Genomic DNA, 15478 nt, shown 5'->3' with positions numbered 1-15478 from the left:
TTTGTAACAGACAACATGAAAACGGTGGGTCATGCTCTATTTCCAGAGTGGTAATTAGCCAGTCTGGCTGTGCTGTGCTGCTGGAGCCTTTTGGCCTTCCTCTGCCCTGTAAAGTCAAACAACTGTGGCAGTGCAGTCAAAGCACCTCTGGAATGGCTCCATGCTCACCCCAGCCTCTCCATGGGAAACAGGCTCTCCCCTCTTCTCTCCGGCCTGCCTCGCACGGTAGCCCCATCTGGCCCTCTTAAGACGTGCGTTCAGACGAGAGAGCAGATTTATGGCCACCCTGCCCCGCGGAACACAAAGAGCAGAATCCCCAGCATCTTGAAAATGTTATGCCTGATCTCTGATCAGTCATAGATCAGAGTTAAACGTAATCCTTCTTTTATGAGTGCTCAGTGTGCGACTTTCCCTTGCTTTGTTAAATAATCAAAGGAAGTTCAACATGGAGAGTGAGCAGTAGGAAGTGTTAGTTGTATATTAGTCTGTGAGAGCCAGGCAGGTTTGTATTGCTGTTGCTGCTGGGTCATGGCTTAGCATCCATAATGTGGTGGGGTCATGGGGTCAGCAGGGCTTATGGGAGGTTTTATAGTTTGGCGAAAAGTCATTTAACGTCAATAAAGCACAGAGTGAGGACCACCTGAGCATGGAGCGGACAATGAGAAACAGACAGCGTCCCAGCTGCTGCTGAGCTAATGGGCTCTAGGAGAGAGGCTGGGCCCGGCTGACTGTAAACCGATAGCCCAGCTCTCTAGCTCTCTCTGAGCCCCAGGTACTATCCCATAGACATTCACATCTATGGGTATGTAGCTTCTCTCTGCTATGGAGCAGTTCCATGGGTGCTGTGGATGGTGGTTGACTGAGACCGCCAATGAAGTGGCTACTTAGAGCTCTCATCCCAAAGCACGGAGCCTTTACACATCCTCAAGTGGCTTCATCAGTTAAAGGTGTTTTATTAGACAGAGGCAGGATGAAAAGTGTGTGTGCGTGTATGTGTGTGTGGTGTGTGTCTGCAGGCAGCACACAGAATTTGTGTAAACCAGGTGCTTTAAAATGTCAGTGACAGCAGCACAAAGAGTATGGGAGAATGGAGAGAAAGCAGTCTCCTGTCAGGTGGGACAGGCAGCAGAACTCTACTCCAGCAGACAACAGCAACCTGTCAACACACGCAGGGATGAAGAGCCCCATCTCGTCTGGCAGACAGACTGCATTGGGAGACAACACTTTCCTGGAGCAGCCCACATGGCCCAGGCACGTCATAAGTGTGCCAATGGCCCCCTCACTTACAGTAGGAGTGTGAGGGGTAGCAGGAGTTGTAAACTGGGGATTAAACAAGCCACCCTGAACAGCCCCTGTAACTGGTAAAGGAGGAACCAGAAGGTACAGTACTACTCATGGGGAAGGCACAGGGTCACTGGGTTTGAGGCCTCTGCGGTTTGGTCAAACACAGAGCTAAGCGCCTCTTGCTCAAGGGGGCACCAGTCTGATCTGACTGAGGAGAAAATGTGTGTGTGTGAGAGTGAGTGAGTGAGTGTGAGAGTGAGGAAAAAGAGAAGATATGAATGAAGGAGAGTCAACAAAAAAAAACAGTAGTTAATGGTGGGATAGGATGACAGGAGAGAAATTAAGGAAAAAGAGAGAGTAATTATGCCTAAAACTGGGCAGACAAGAGCAGGGTTGGAAAGGCCAGGTCATTCCTGCTGACTCAGGAGTGGAGAGAGGTGTGGAGGGCAATCAGCAACACACACAGCCAGGGACTGGGACAGACAGACAGGCTCACACAGGTGATACATGGGCTGGAAGCATGTCCAGAGTAGGACAGGGTCGAGGGCGCAGGCGGGAGAGGAGGAAATGAAAATGCACGTGTTCACTTCCACGCAGTGTCTCTCTCACACCCACCACACAGACACACACAGGGTGGTCCCTTTATGCACAATGAGCTTTTTGCTGCGTAAATGCTATCATTTTATTACATATCCCAATATGCTGCCAAGTTCTTAACTAGGATTTAGTGTTGTACTTTGAATAATTTAGAGATTTATTTATTCATTTTTCAGATAACAGAGAGCGCCTGGAGCCGGAGAGACAAACCAGTGAAAACAGGTGAGAGCTAGGCTACAACTATAGCACAAATTAAGCACACCAAATACTCCATCACATGCTGCCTGTGTGGGAGGGAGTCAATCACATTCATTTCTGTTGATCAAGAGGAAGAACGCCATAAAAACTTTCTTCAGCCCATGAACAGAGCATGTGACGGACTGCAGATGGACGGTGGTCTGGCTGGCATTACCAGCTGTCCAGATGAATTACCCTAATCCTTACAACACACACAGACATTTAGATCACAAGATGAAACAATAACTTGTAATCATCAGGACTCTGACTTTTGCCCGATGCCGACAGCACGTTACCAAGTAACAGCATCAGGTTGGTTCCAAAGAGTCTCCAACTGGCCAATATATTCACAGGATTTAACCTAACATCAACCTGATAGGTCCAGACATGCAGGGCGAGAAAATGACTGTTGGCAGCAGGCCAGCAGCTGTAACCGTCTTTCCCGCCATCTGTCCATTTGGAAAAAGGGGGAAGAAGGAAAAGAAAACCTTGTGCCAACGACAGGAAAGTAATGAGTAATAGAGCAAATAAAACATACCTTTGACTTGGGCGTCTGCCAAGAAAAACACAAAATAACAAAAAGAACCAGACACAGAAACACAGTTATTTCACGTTTGACTCCTAGGGGTGTGTAATCGATACAGGGAGCCAGCCCACTGTACTGGCCTTCGAGAAATTATTCATACCCCTTGATTTATTCCACACCCAGAATTCAAAATGGATTAAATAGAGGTTATTTCCCTCACCCATCTACACACAATGACATAGTGAATGATCACATTTACATAAGCATTCACACCCCTGAGTCAATACTTTGTAGAAGCACCATTGGCAGTGATTACAGTTGTGAGTTTTTCTGGGTAAGTCTGTGATATCTTTCCTCACCTGGATTATTATTTTCTAAATTCTTCAAGCTCTGTCAAATTGGTTGTTGACCATTGCTATACAACCATTTTCAGGTCTCGCCATAGATTTTAAAGTATATTTAAGTAAAAACTGGGCCACTCAGGAACATTCACTGTCCTCTTGGTAAGCAGCTCCTGTGTCAATTTGGCCTTGTGTTTAAGGTTACTGTCCTGCTGAAAGGTGAATTCATCTCCCAGTGTCTGGTGGAAAGCATACTGAACCCCTAGGATTTTCTGTGCTTAGCTCCATTCCCTTTCTTTTTATCCTGAAAAAGAATGGTCCTTAATGATTACAAGCATACCCATAAAATGATGCAGCCACCACTATGCTTGAAATTATGGAGAGTGGTACCCAGTAATGTGTTGAATCGGATTTGTCCCAAACATAACACTTTGTATTCAGGACAATAATGTAATTGCTTTTCCACATTTTTTGCAATATTACTTTAGTGCCTTGTTGCAAACATGATGCATGTTTTGAATTGTTTTTATTCATTACAGGCTTTCTTTTCACTTTGTCAATTAGGTTAGTATTGTGAAGTAACTACAATGTTGTTGTTCCATCCTCAGTTTTCTCCTATCACAGCCATTAAACTCTAAATTGTTTTAAAATCACCATTGGCCTCATGGTGAAACCCCTGTGTGGTTTCTTTCCTCTCCTGCAACTAAGTCAGGAAGGATGCCTTTATCTTTGCAGTGACTGGGTGTATTGATACACCCTCCAAAGTGTAATTAATATGCACCATGCTCAAAAGGGATATTCAGTGTCTGCTTTTTATGTTTTTTTTTTTTTTTTTTACCCATCTACCCATCTTTGTGAGGCATTGGAAAACCTCCCTGGTGTTTTTTATTGCATACAGAGGGAATCCATGCAACTTATGTGACTTTTTAAGCAATTTTTTTACTCCTGAACTGATTTAGGCTTAACATAAAGGGGTTGAATTCTTTACTGACGCAATACATTTCAGCTTTACATTTTTTTTAAATTAATTTGTAAATAATTCTAAAACCCAAATTCCACTTTGACATTATGGGGTATTTTGTGTAGATCAGTGACACAAAATATCAATTGAATCCATTTTAAATTCAGGCTGTAACACGACAAAATTTGGAAAAAGTCAAGAGGTGTGAATACTTTATGAAGGCACTGTATTTCTATAATGGAACATACCAATATGTAGCTATACCCAGGGGCATCATGTGTTCTTGCATTGGAATTATTTTGAATTCTGCTTATTTCAAGGTATACCACAAAAAAAATAAAAATATTTAACCAGGTTAGTCAATTAAGAACACATTCTTATTTGAATTCATCCTGTTAGAATACCCAGCTTTGGTGAAGGCCTTGTCCGCATTAGCATCGGACCCAACAAATAACTTTTGACATGGGAAAGAAAATGCTGCATCTGCAGTAACCAAGTATTGCAGCCACTCTCCTATGAACCAGTTGCTATTAAATGCATGTTTTTGGACTGAGAACCTGCGGCTAGTGTAGGATTCTAGGCTAAGCTGGGCTGGCTCCTCTTTTCCAAGATCGTCAGGAACAGTTGGAGGGGGCTGTGGAGCCATTATCCTGGCAATGCTTGTGGAAGGGTGGGTAGGCTCTGCAAGCGGAACTAGCTGGAGCTCCGCAGCATCGTCGCTGCTGGATTTGCTGGCGGCCTTGGTCATTTGATGCTGCTGCTCATCACTCTCCTTCTGGATTTGTTTGGGTACTTTGGCGAAGCCAATTTCTGATATATATCGTGGCATATTAGGTGTTTCGAGCTAGCTAAATAGGCTAAGGCTAATAACACTAACACTTCACAGCTAGCTAAGAAGCTAACTAAACTCTGTAGAGGTGAGGCAGAGTTAAGTGAAGCAACTTCAACAGTAAGCTTGACCCCGCCCTTATAAATCTAAATCAAATATTATAGGCAGAGGGCGTATCACGTTATTAATTTAGCCTACCACAGATAACTTTTCCCCCGCTTTTTATTGAAACCCAAAGGAGTGATACCTAACCACCCCTGTAGCTTTCCACAGCCCCCATACACTCACTGCGACGCGCTCTGTCCATTGTGCTAACACAGCACAGCGAATAGACAGATATTGCGGCAACCTGTCACTAAATCATTTTACTTTTTTTATATAGGGACATAAAAACAAAACTGACGGGGGCACACGTTTCAACTGAGGGGGCTAGGCCCCCTTTTGCCTCCTTGTGGAGCCGGGCCCGCCCACACATGGAACTCCTCATAACAGACCCTGCATCAAGAGGATCCCTTCTCTACCCCCCTTCCATCGCTCTTCCTCTCCTATCTTTCTCTCTGTTACCCCTCTGAAAACAATGGCTGCACAGTATAGTGAGGGGTAATCTGGCCCTGGGTTATTCAGTGCATATTAAACTCCTTTATTTCCCCTTGGAAGCTACAGGCTGGGGCCAGGCAGGAAATCAAATGTCTTTCAGCCATCTCATATGCAATACGGCTCTTATGTACTATGGTCATATTTCCATTTTAAATGGGTGTGGTATGCATTACTCAAGTTGTTTGCCAGTGGCATTGGGGAATGGTTCAGAAGGTTTTCTCTGTCTGTTTTGATGGACTTTCAGTTCTCTTTTGACAGCCAACAGCTAGCTAGTAGTGGGATGCCAAGAAAATAACATGATATTGGACAGCAGAACACCTGAGACCCTCCAGTTATATACAAAATGTATCTCTACTGAGTCCATCACGCTCACCTCTGTTTGTTCCTGTCTCTCTCTCGGTTTGTGCCAGGCTGGCTTCCTAATTGGCAGCTGGTAATCCGCTCTGACTCGGCTCTGAGGAGTGTGCTATGCCCTTATAAGGACAAACTAACTCTGGGCCTCACACTGGAGTCTGAGGCACTGATCCAATCTGTTGCTTTGGCTACACTCTAACCCCTGTTCTGGAAATTATTACACCCCCCATCATACACACAAACACCCACTTTTCATCCTTTGTTTTGAATATTTTTTCAGCCGTAAACACTTGAGCTCTTACTGGATGCCCGTCAGGATGCCTACCCAAACCATACGTTTGATATACCCGTCAAATGAACAAAAACAATTTAACTGGAATTGAGACATACTTTTTCATTTACCAATACGGACGCACACCCGCTGTCAGTCAAAAGGTTACAACACAGCCTGAGGGTTTGTTGTGCTCTGAGACCGGGCTGGAGGGAGGAGGAGGAGAGTGGGATTCCTTCCAGAGGTAGGCTGTGATGTAGAGTAACTACAGACTGGAGTGGAGTAGCAGCAGGACGTTGCTCAGCCCGCGTGATTGTAAGTTGCTCGGTACCTTGGGGAGGCTGGTGGCTGTTCTTTCTCTGCCCTGACACATAGCAGACACACTGTCTCTGCCTGCCTGTCTGTCATCCTACAGCAGGGATGGGCAACTCCAGTCCTTGGGGGCCTGATTGGTTTCACACTTTTGCTCCAGTTAACACACCAGACACAACTAATCATGATCTTGAGTTTAGAATGCAGTTAGTTTAATGAGCTGTGTTTGCTAGGGATGGAGAAAAAGTGACACCACTCCGGCCCCTCAGGACTGGAGTTGCCCATCGCTGGCCTACAGGGAGAGTGACCAGAGCATGGCAATATATATTTTCCTCTGTGGTTAAGACCTGGACTGCACTGGCCAGAAGTGTGTTGGCACGGAGTTCAAGACAGCAGCACTGTACTGAACTGAATGTGATTGCAACACCCACATCTCCATGTATCCCTTGCCAAGCCGCTCTTTTGAGTGGCTGGTCCACATGACTTCTGACACTTGGCCATGCCTATAACTCGTGCTCAACTTTTCAACTAAACCTTGACACTATATTTACTATAACTTTGTAACAAGCAAGCTGAAACTGCTCAAGGACTACCCTTGAGAAGCAGTCCTCCCCTGAGCTCATAATCTGAGACTTAGCTATAAGGCTTCATTCTGGAGATAAGTAGGTGACACAATGTAACTAACTATGTGGTACCGTTGTTGTGGTGATATTAAGGCTTGGACTGGTATGTAGCTGCTCTGGTTTCTTTTCCCTACTGTAGTGTTTCACCACAGACCGGCAGAGACGGACGTGGGCTTGGTGCTTTATTCCGTGGTGTCCTCAGGAGCCTGTCCCCAGCTGGTGGGCATTATGAGCAGGGCCTGGTGCGTCATAGTCACCCGATAATTGACAGTGATTGATTGGGCTACTTCAGCCGCATTACTTTTTGGACAAGTTTGAGGTTTCAATTCCATGGAAATGTGCCATTAGTCTATAGGAAGGTGACTCACACGGGGCTGCATGACTTTAAAAGGCTGCTTATTAAAAAGTTAAGCTTGTTTAAACCACAGTACATTAAGTAAGTTGACACGTTTCCCATGGGCAGTGAAACAGGGCTCCCAGCTCTGTTCATAACTTTGGTGTATTTGATGGAGGAAATGAAAAGGGTTCAAATGTCACAGGATCGCCTGCTTGCCTTTTTTCCCCCTCGGGCCTCCTCCCTCGTCTCTTCTGTCTGTGAGAACCACCCCACCTCCTCTGTTTCCTAATGCACCACCTAATGAACCCCTAACTGCCTGGATCTTAAAACTCCACCTTCCTTTCCCACCAGTGTCATGGTGATCAGAACAGAACATCCCGGGAGAGCGGAGTGCTCTCGGTCCAGCAGAGAGCTACATACTGGCTACAGAACATTCAGTACTGTGAGAATAGTGTCTCGGCTCAGGAAACGCTCCTTTCTTCATCAGTGTTGTTTTTGTTTGACCAAAGTGACAGTTATTAACCTGTGCACTACAGTTTTCAGTTTGAAAAATGCACATTGGTACAGGGAGCCCTTACTAATCATCTGGACGTGTCCCCGTCTACACCTCCTTTCCTTCTCCTGCCATACGGTACCTTCAGAAAGTATTTACACCCCTTGAATTTCTCAAAATGTTGTTACAGCCTCAATTTAAAATGGATTCAATTGGGATTTAATACCCCATAATGTCAAAGTGGATTACATTTTTTTTTTATTAATGACTACCTAGTTTCTGTACCCCACACATGCATACCCCACACACAGATAATTGTAAGGTCCCTCAGTTGAGCAGTGGATTTCAGACAAAGACCAGGGAGGTTTTCCAATTTCTCGCAAAGAAGGGCGCCTATGGGTAAAAATAAAACCTTGAATATCCCTTTGAGCATGGTGAAGTTATTAATTACACTTTGGAGGGTGTATCGATACACCCAGTCACTGCAAAGATAGGAAGGATGCCTTTTAACTTAGTTGCCTGAGAGGAAGGAAACCACACAGGGGTTTCACCATCAGGCCAATGGTGATTTTAAAATAGAGTTTACTGGCTGATAGGTTAGTATTGTCGAGTAACTACGTTTACTAATTGACAGAGTGAAAAGAAAGCCTGTAAAGAATAAAAACAATTCAAAACATGCATCATGTTTGCAACAAGGCACTAAAGTAATATTGCAAAAAATGTGGAAAAGCAATTACATTATTGTCCTGAATACAAAGTGTTATGTTTGGGGAAAATCCGATTCAACACATTACTGGGTACCACTCTCCATAATTTCAAGCATAGTGGTGGCTTCATCATGTTATGGGTATGCTTGTTAAGGACAAGACCTTTTCAGGATAAAAAAGAAAGGGAATAGTGTTAAGCACAGGGAAAATCCTAGGGGTTCAGTATGCTTTCCACCAGACACTGGGAGATGAATTCACCTTTCAGCAGGACAGTAACCTTAAACACAAGGCCAAATTGACACAGGAGCTGCTTACCAAGAGGACAGTGAATGTTCCTGAGTGGCCCAGTTTTTACTTAAATATACTTTAAAATCTATGGCGAGACCTGAAAATGGTTGTATAGCAATGGTCAACAACCAATTTGACAGAGCTTGAAGAATTTAGAAAATAATAATCCAGGTGAGGAAAGATATCACAGACTTACCCAGAAAAACTCACAACTGTAATCACTGCCAATGGTGCTTCTACAAAGTATTGACTCAGGGGTGTGAATGATTATGTAAATGTGATCATTCACTATGGCATTGTGTGTAGATGGGTGAGGAGAAAAACCTCTATTTAAATCAATTGAGGCCAATAGTGATTTTAAAACAGTTGGCTGTGAAAAAAAAAGGAAATTGTTACTCCACAATACTAACCTAAATGACAGTGAAAATTAGGAAGCCTGTACGTACTAAAAAGTATTCCAATATATGAATGACCAAAAGTATGTGGACACTTGCTCGTCGAACATCTCATTCCAAAATCATGGCCATTAATATGGAGTTGGTCCCCCCCATTAGATGTTGGAACATTGCTGCAGGGACTTGCTTCCATTCAGCCACAAGAGCATTAGTGAGGTCGGGCACTGATGTTGGGCGATTAGGCCTGGCTCGGCGTTCCAATTCATCCCAAAGGTTTTCGATGGGGTTGAGGTCAGGGCTCTGTGCAGGCCATTCAAGTTTTTCCTCACCGATCGACAAAACATTTCTATATTTATTTATTTTGTAGTTTATACCCTTTTTTCTCTCCAATTTCATGATATCCAATTGGTAATTACAGCCTTCTCCCATCGCTGCAACTCCCGTACGGACTCTGGAGAGGCGAAAGTCGAGAGTCATGCGTCATCCGAAACACGACCCCACCGTTTCTTGACACACTGCTTGCTTAATCCGGAAGCCAGCCGCACCAAAAAGTGACGGAGGAAACACCGTACAGCTGGCGACCGAAGTCAGCGTGCATGCGCCCAGCCACCACAAGGAGCACTAGAGCGCGATGGGACAAGGACATCCCAGCCGGCCAAACCCCCCCCATAACCCGGACAATGTTGGGCCAATTGTGTGCCACCTCATGGGTCTCTCGATTGAGGCCAGCTGCGACACTGCCCGGTCGCGGTCGGCTGCGATGCAGTGCCTCAGACCGCTGCGCCTCTCGAGCGCCCAACAAACCATTTCTGTATGGACCTTGCTTTGTGCATGGGGGCATTGTAATGCTGAAACTGCTCCCGACAAACAGTTCTTGTGCTGACGTTGCTTCCAGAGACAGTTTGGAACTCGGTAGTGAGTGTTGCAACCGAGGAAAAACAGTATTTAAACGCTTCAGCACTCGGAGGTCACATTCTGTGAGCTTGTGTGGCCTATCATTTCATGGCTGAGCCGTTGTTGCTCCTAGATGTTTCCACTTCAAAATAACAGCACTTATTTGATCGGGGCAGCTCTAGTAGGGCAGAAATTTGACAAACTGACTTGTTGGAAAGGTGGCATCCTATGACGGTGCCACGCTGAAAGTCACTGAGCTCTTCAGTAAGGCCATTCTACTGCCAATGTTTGTCTATGGAGATTGCATGGCGGTGTACTCGATTTTATACACCTGTCAGCAACGGGTGTGGCTGAAATAGCCGAATCCATTTTCTGCCTCCCATTCAAAACCCCCACGTTCTCAGTTTCCAATTTCTTTGTTGCTATTGTTTTCAGACCTCCATCTCCATATCTGATCCTAAAAGTATTGCACAACACATGAGGGAAGTTCACACCTACATGCAGCTTAGAGCAAGCATTGTAATGCTGTCATAATGCATTTACATTAGAGTGGACAGGCACAAAAGAAAGAGGACCCCTCATCATTGTTCAGAACATCATTGTACACCATGTCACAAGCTTTCTAAGCAGGCCTGGTTCTTGACTCCTGTTGATGTCCTCTCTGAAATCCCTGATAACAGCAACTTGGAGCATGATGGGTAGCCCTACTCCAAATATGGAACATGTTGTTACCCTCACGACACACGTCTAATTGAATCTCTGCACGACCGATTTGGACTTAACCCTTTCATGCGTGAGTTCCAAATATCTCTAACGGTCTCCTCCGTGAGTTTTTTTTATGCACGTGATGGTAGAATGTTCTCTGCATTCCAGAATGTGATTGGTACGCAACAGTTCATTTAATCCGCGCTGCCCTCAAGCCAAGGCACGCAGCCTGTTTTTAGTTATAGGCTGTTTTCCATTTGTCAATTTCAAATTATTTTTTAACAAGTTTTTTATTTTCTAAGAACAGTTTGAATTGTGTTCCACCACCTCATTCATTTACATAAAAAAAGTAGTAATTTTTACTTTTGCGGCACAATACATTTGACATTTCTGACCCGGACATAATTCCCCAAACAGTTTCCCATTTTGTGCAGTTCAAGTCTGCAGACATTTTGCGCATCTCCTGTCCTGCGCACACACACACACACACACACACACACACACACACACACACACACCACACACACACACACACACACACACACACACACACACACACACACACACACACACACTCACTCTGTTGCCTGCATCGCAGTCAAAGCTGTTTTCGTTACCAATAATAACTTAGGAAATGTGTGCGTTTCTTTCAAAGTAAGTGCCTTATTACGTTATAGTTTCTGCATGTCGTGTTGTCTTTTGTACTGTAGCATAATATTTATGTGTATATTCCTTATAACCACGGACACGCGAGGTAACGTTACTCATTTCATAACCTTTATGGTGTCATTCTCAATGCTCAGGTAGCTAGCTACATTCTTCTATTAGCTCTGGAAAACAATGCTAATTTCGTCAAAGAAGTATTAGCTTGTGTTGTATTTTGAAGCTACCCTGGCCTTTATGACTCCCAAGAGGCGCAGCTGTCTAAGGCACAGCATCTCAGTGCAGACACCCTGGTTGAAATCCAGGCTGCGTTTCTATCAAAGTAAGTGGCTTATTACGTTAATAGTTTCTGTATGTGTTTTGCATGTGAACTGTACGTCAAATTACAAAAAATACCTTGTTCAGTAACTATGTGGCCACTGAGGACAGGTTCAATCAGGAAAAATATCTTATACCACTGGGTCGTTTTCGAGTGCATTCCACAAAGCTGTTTATCATGTCCGCCTTATCCACTGCCCCCATTTTGAGGTTATAGTCAAGCACAGTCTGGTTTGATTTTCCTCTTTCCCGTCAGGTGGTCCACCTTCCCTGTGGCCGACATGGTTGCTGTATGGACAGTGGAGAGGACATGGATGTCTCGTTTGTCATGCCACTTTACTGCCAGCTGTTGACCGTTCTCCTTGAACTCCACCTCCCCTCTCGGCATCTTCCTGCATCCGAAAGCAGGCATCCCCTTCCTGTTTGACCTGACTGTACCACAGGCCCCTGTGCTGTTGGAGAGCAGATGCTGGAAGAGTGTGGGACTGCTGTAACAATTGTCCACATACAAAGTGTGTCCTTTGCTGAGATGAGGAGCCAGCATGGTCATCACCATGGACCCGGACACCCCAAGCCCCTCATACTCATCAATGCAAAAATCTACAGAATTTCCACATTTGAGAGTCGTCTCCTTTTGAAAGACATTGCTAACGCTACAGCTTAGCTCACTAGCTACATACATAAACAACACTAAGTGGGAGGTTACGCGATTGACTGCCAGCACTTGTATCAATAAATCACTATCAGAAAATGTTGTGTGGTAATTATTGATATACTGTTTTATTCACATGTTTTCAAGTACCGGTGATAAATCATGCATTCCGATTCTTGCAAAGAATGTAATATGTGTGTAAAATACTTTTTTGAAGGTTGTACTGATTATGATGAGCTAAGCTAATTCCAGCTATGTGTGGAGCCATGTTTGTTGACATACAATGCATTCTGGGTTTCACGTAATCGTCTGTCGGACCAAAGATGTTATAACAAAAGGAGGTGAGTAAGGGTTCACTCATTTTTTGAGAAGTTCAGGAAGTGAATGGTGGGACGTGAATGATGGTAGACGACACACCCCTTCAACATGCATACTATAAACAGACCAAACTCATCTCTTCCTAAAATTATCCGCCGCCATTGTTGCAACCTCTTTTACTCGTCTGTTCAACCTCTCCATACGAAAGTGGCTGCAGTCATCCCCCTCCTCAAAGGGGGAGACACTCTAGAACCAAACTGTTACAGACCTATATCCATCCTGCCCTGCCTTTCTAAAGTCTTCGAAAGCCAAGTGAACAAACAGATCACCGACCATCTCGAATCCCACCGTACCTTCTCCGCTATGCAGTCCGGTTGTCCGAGCTGGCCATGGGTGCACCTCAGCCCCGCTCAAGGTCCTAAACGATATCATAACCACCATCGATAAAAAAACAGTACTGTGCAGCCGTATTCGTCGACCTGGCCAAGGCTTTCGACTCTGTCAATCACCGTATTCTTATCGGCAGACTCAATAGCCTTGGTTTCTCTAATGACTGCCTCGCCTGGTTCACTAACTACTTCTCAGAGTTCAGTGTGTCAAATCGGAGGGCCTGTTGTCCGAACCTCTGGCAGTCTATGGGGGTGCCACAGGTTTCAATTCTCGGGCCGACTCTTTTCTTTGTATATATCAATGATGTCGTTCTTGCTGCGAGTGATTCTTTGATCCACCTCTACGCATACGACACCATTCTGTATACATCTGGCCCTTCTTTGGACACTGTGTTAATAACAAACCTCCAAACGAGCTTCAATGCCATACAACACTCCTTCTGTGGCCTCCAACTGCTCTTAAACGCTAGTAAAACTAAATGCATGCTCTTCAACCGATCGCTGCCCGCGCCCGCCCGCCCAGCATTACTACTCTGGACGGTTCCGACTTAGAATATGTGGACAACTATAAATACCTAGGTGTCTGGCTATCCTGTAAACTCTCCTTCCAGACTCATATTAAGCACCTCCAATCCAAAATCAAATCTAGAATCGGCTTCCTATTTCGCAACAAAGCCTCCTTCACTCATGCAGCCAAACATACCCTCGTAAAACTGACTATCTTGCCAATCCTTGACTTCGGCAATGACATTTACAAAATAGCCTACAACACTACTTGGCAAATTGGATGCAGTCCATCACAGTGCCATCCGTTTTGTCACCAAAGCCGCATATACTACCCACCATTGCGACCTATATGCTCTCGTTGGCTGGTCCTTGCTACATATTCATCTCCAAACCCACTGGCTGCAGGTGATCTATAAGTCTTTGCTAGGTAAAGCTCCACCCTATCTCCGCTCACTGGACACCATAGCAACACCCACCTGTAGCACGCGCTCCAGCAAGTATATTTCACTGGTCATCCCCCAACACCTAATTTGGCCGCCTTTCCTTCCAGTTCTCTGATGCCAATGACCGGAACGAATGACAAAAACCACTGAAGTTGGAGACTTGTATCTCCCTCACCAACTTCAAGCATTGGCTGTCAGAGCAGCTTACCGATCGCTGCAGCTCTACACAGCCCATCTGTAAATAGCCCATCCAACCAACTACCTACCTCATCCCCATATTTGTTTTTTCTGCTCTTTTGCACACCAGTATTTCTATTTTCACATCCTCATCTGCACATCCATCATTTACATCATTTAGCAGACATTATGTTATACAATACATGCATGTTTTGTTCAATCAAGTTCATATTTATATCAAAAAACAGCTTTTTTTACATTAGCATGTGACGTTCAGAACTAGCATACCCACCGAAAATTTCCGGTGAATTTACTAAATTACTCACGATAAACGTTCACAAAAAAAACAAATTATTTTAAGAATTATAGATACAGAACTCCTTTATGCAATCGCGGTGTCCAATTTTAAAATAGCTTTTCGGCAAAAGCACATTTTGCAATATTCTGAGTAGATAGCTCGCCATCACGGGCTAGCTATTTTGACACCCACCAAACTCAGATTTACTATAAGAAAAATTGGATTACCTTTGCTGTTCGTCAGAATGCACTCCCAGGACTTCTACTTCATCCACAAATGTTGTTTTGGTTCCAAATAATCCATAGTTATGTTCAAATATCCTCTGTTTTGTTCTTGCGTTCAAGACACTATCCGAAGGGTGACGCACCGGCACGTATCGTGACAAAATTCAAAATATTCCATTACCGTACTTCGAAGCATGTCAATTTTTCTCGTAAAATAGCGATAACATTCCGACCGGGAGACATTGTTTTCGTTCAAACACTGAAAATATAAAATGTAGTCTTCACATGCACGCGCTCGCCCGTGTCATTGTTCTCAGAACGACCATTTTCCAAAACCCCTACTGTTTTTCGCCCAGGGACTGCAGAGTCATCATTCAACGTTCTGGCGCCTTCTGAGAGCCTAAGAACATGTCACGTTACAGCAGAGATCCTCTATTTTTGATAAAGAGGCTATAGAAGGCCAAGAAATGGTCAGAGAAGGCACTTCCTGTATGGAATCTTCTCAGGTTTTGGCCTGCCATATGAGTTCTGTTATACTTACAGACATCATACAAACAGTTTTAGAAACTTTAGGGTGTTTCCTATCCAAATAAAATAATTATATGCATATTCTAGTTTCTGGGCAGGAGTAATAACCAGATTAAAATCGGGTACGTTTTTTATCCGGCTGTGAAAATACTGCCCCCTATCCTAAACAGCAAAGAAAATGCTCACCCAGAAGTGGCGCTTCTAGTGGCC

At 44.4% G+C, this 15478-nt stretch overlaps 1 protein-coding gene across 1 annotated transcript in view; it reads right to left on the bottom strand.

The window, feature by feature from the left end:
• LOC106580347 (uncharacterized) overlaps positions 1-15478 on the bottom strand; it is a 95234-nt gene that overhangs the window by 50608 nt on the left and 29148 nt on the right.

This window comes from Salmo salar, chromosome 20 (assembly GCF_965601325.2).
Source record: "Salmo salar chromosome 20, fSalSal1, whole genome shotgun sequence".
Lineage (NCBI taxonomy): Eukaryota > Metazoa > Chordata > Actinopteri > Salmoniformes > Salmonidae > Salmo > Salmo salar.
The sequence above is the reverse complement of the archived record's forward strand: the minus strand, read 5'-3'. Positions and strand labels throughout refer to the sequence as shown.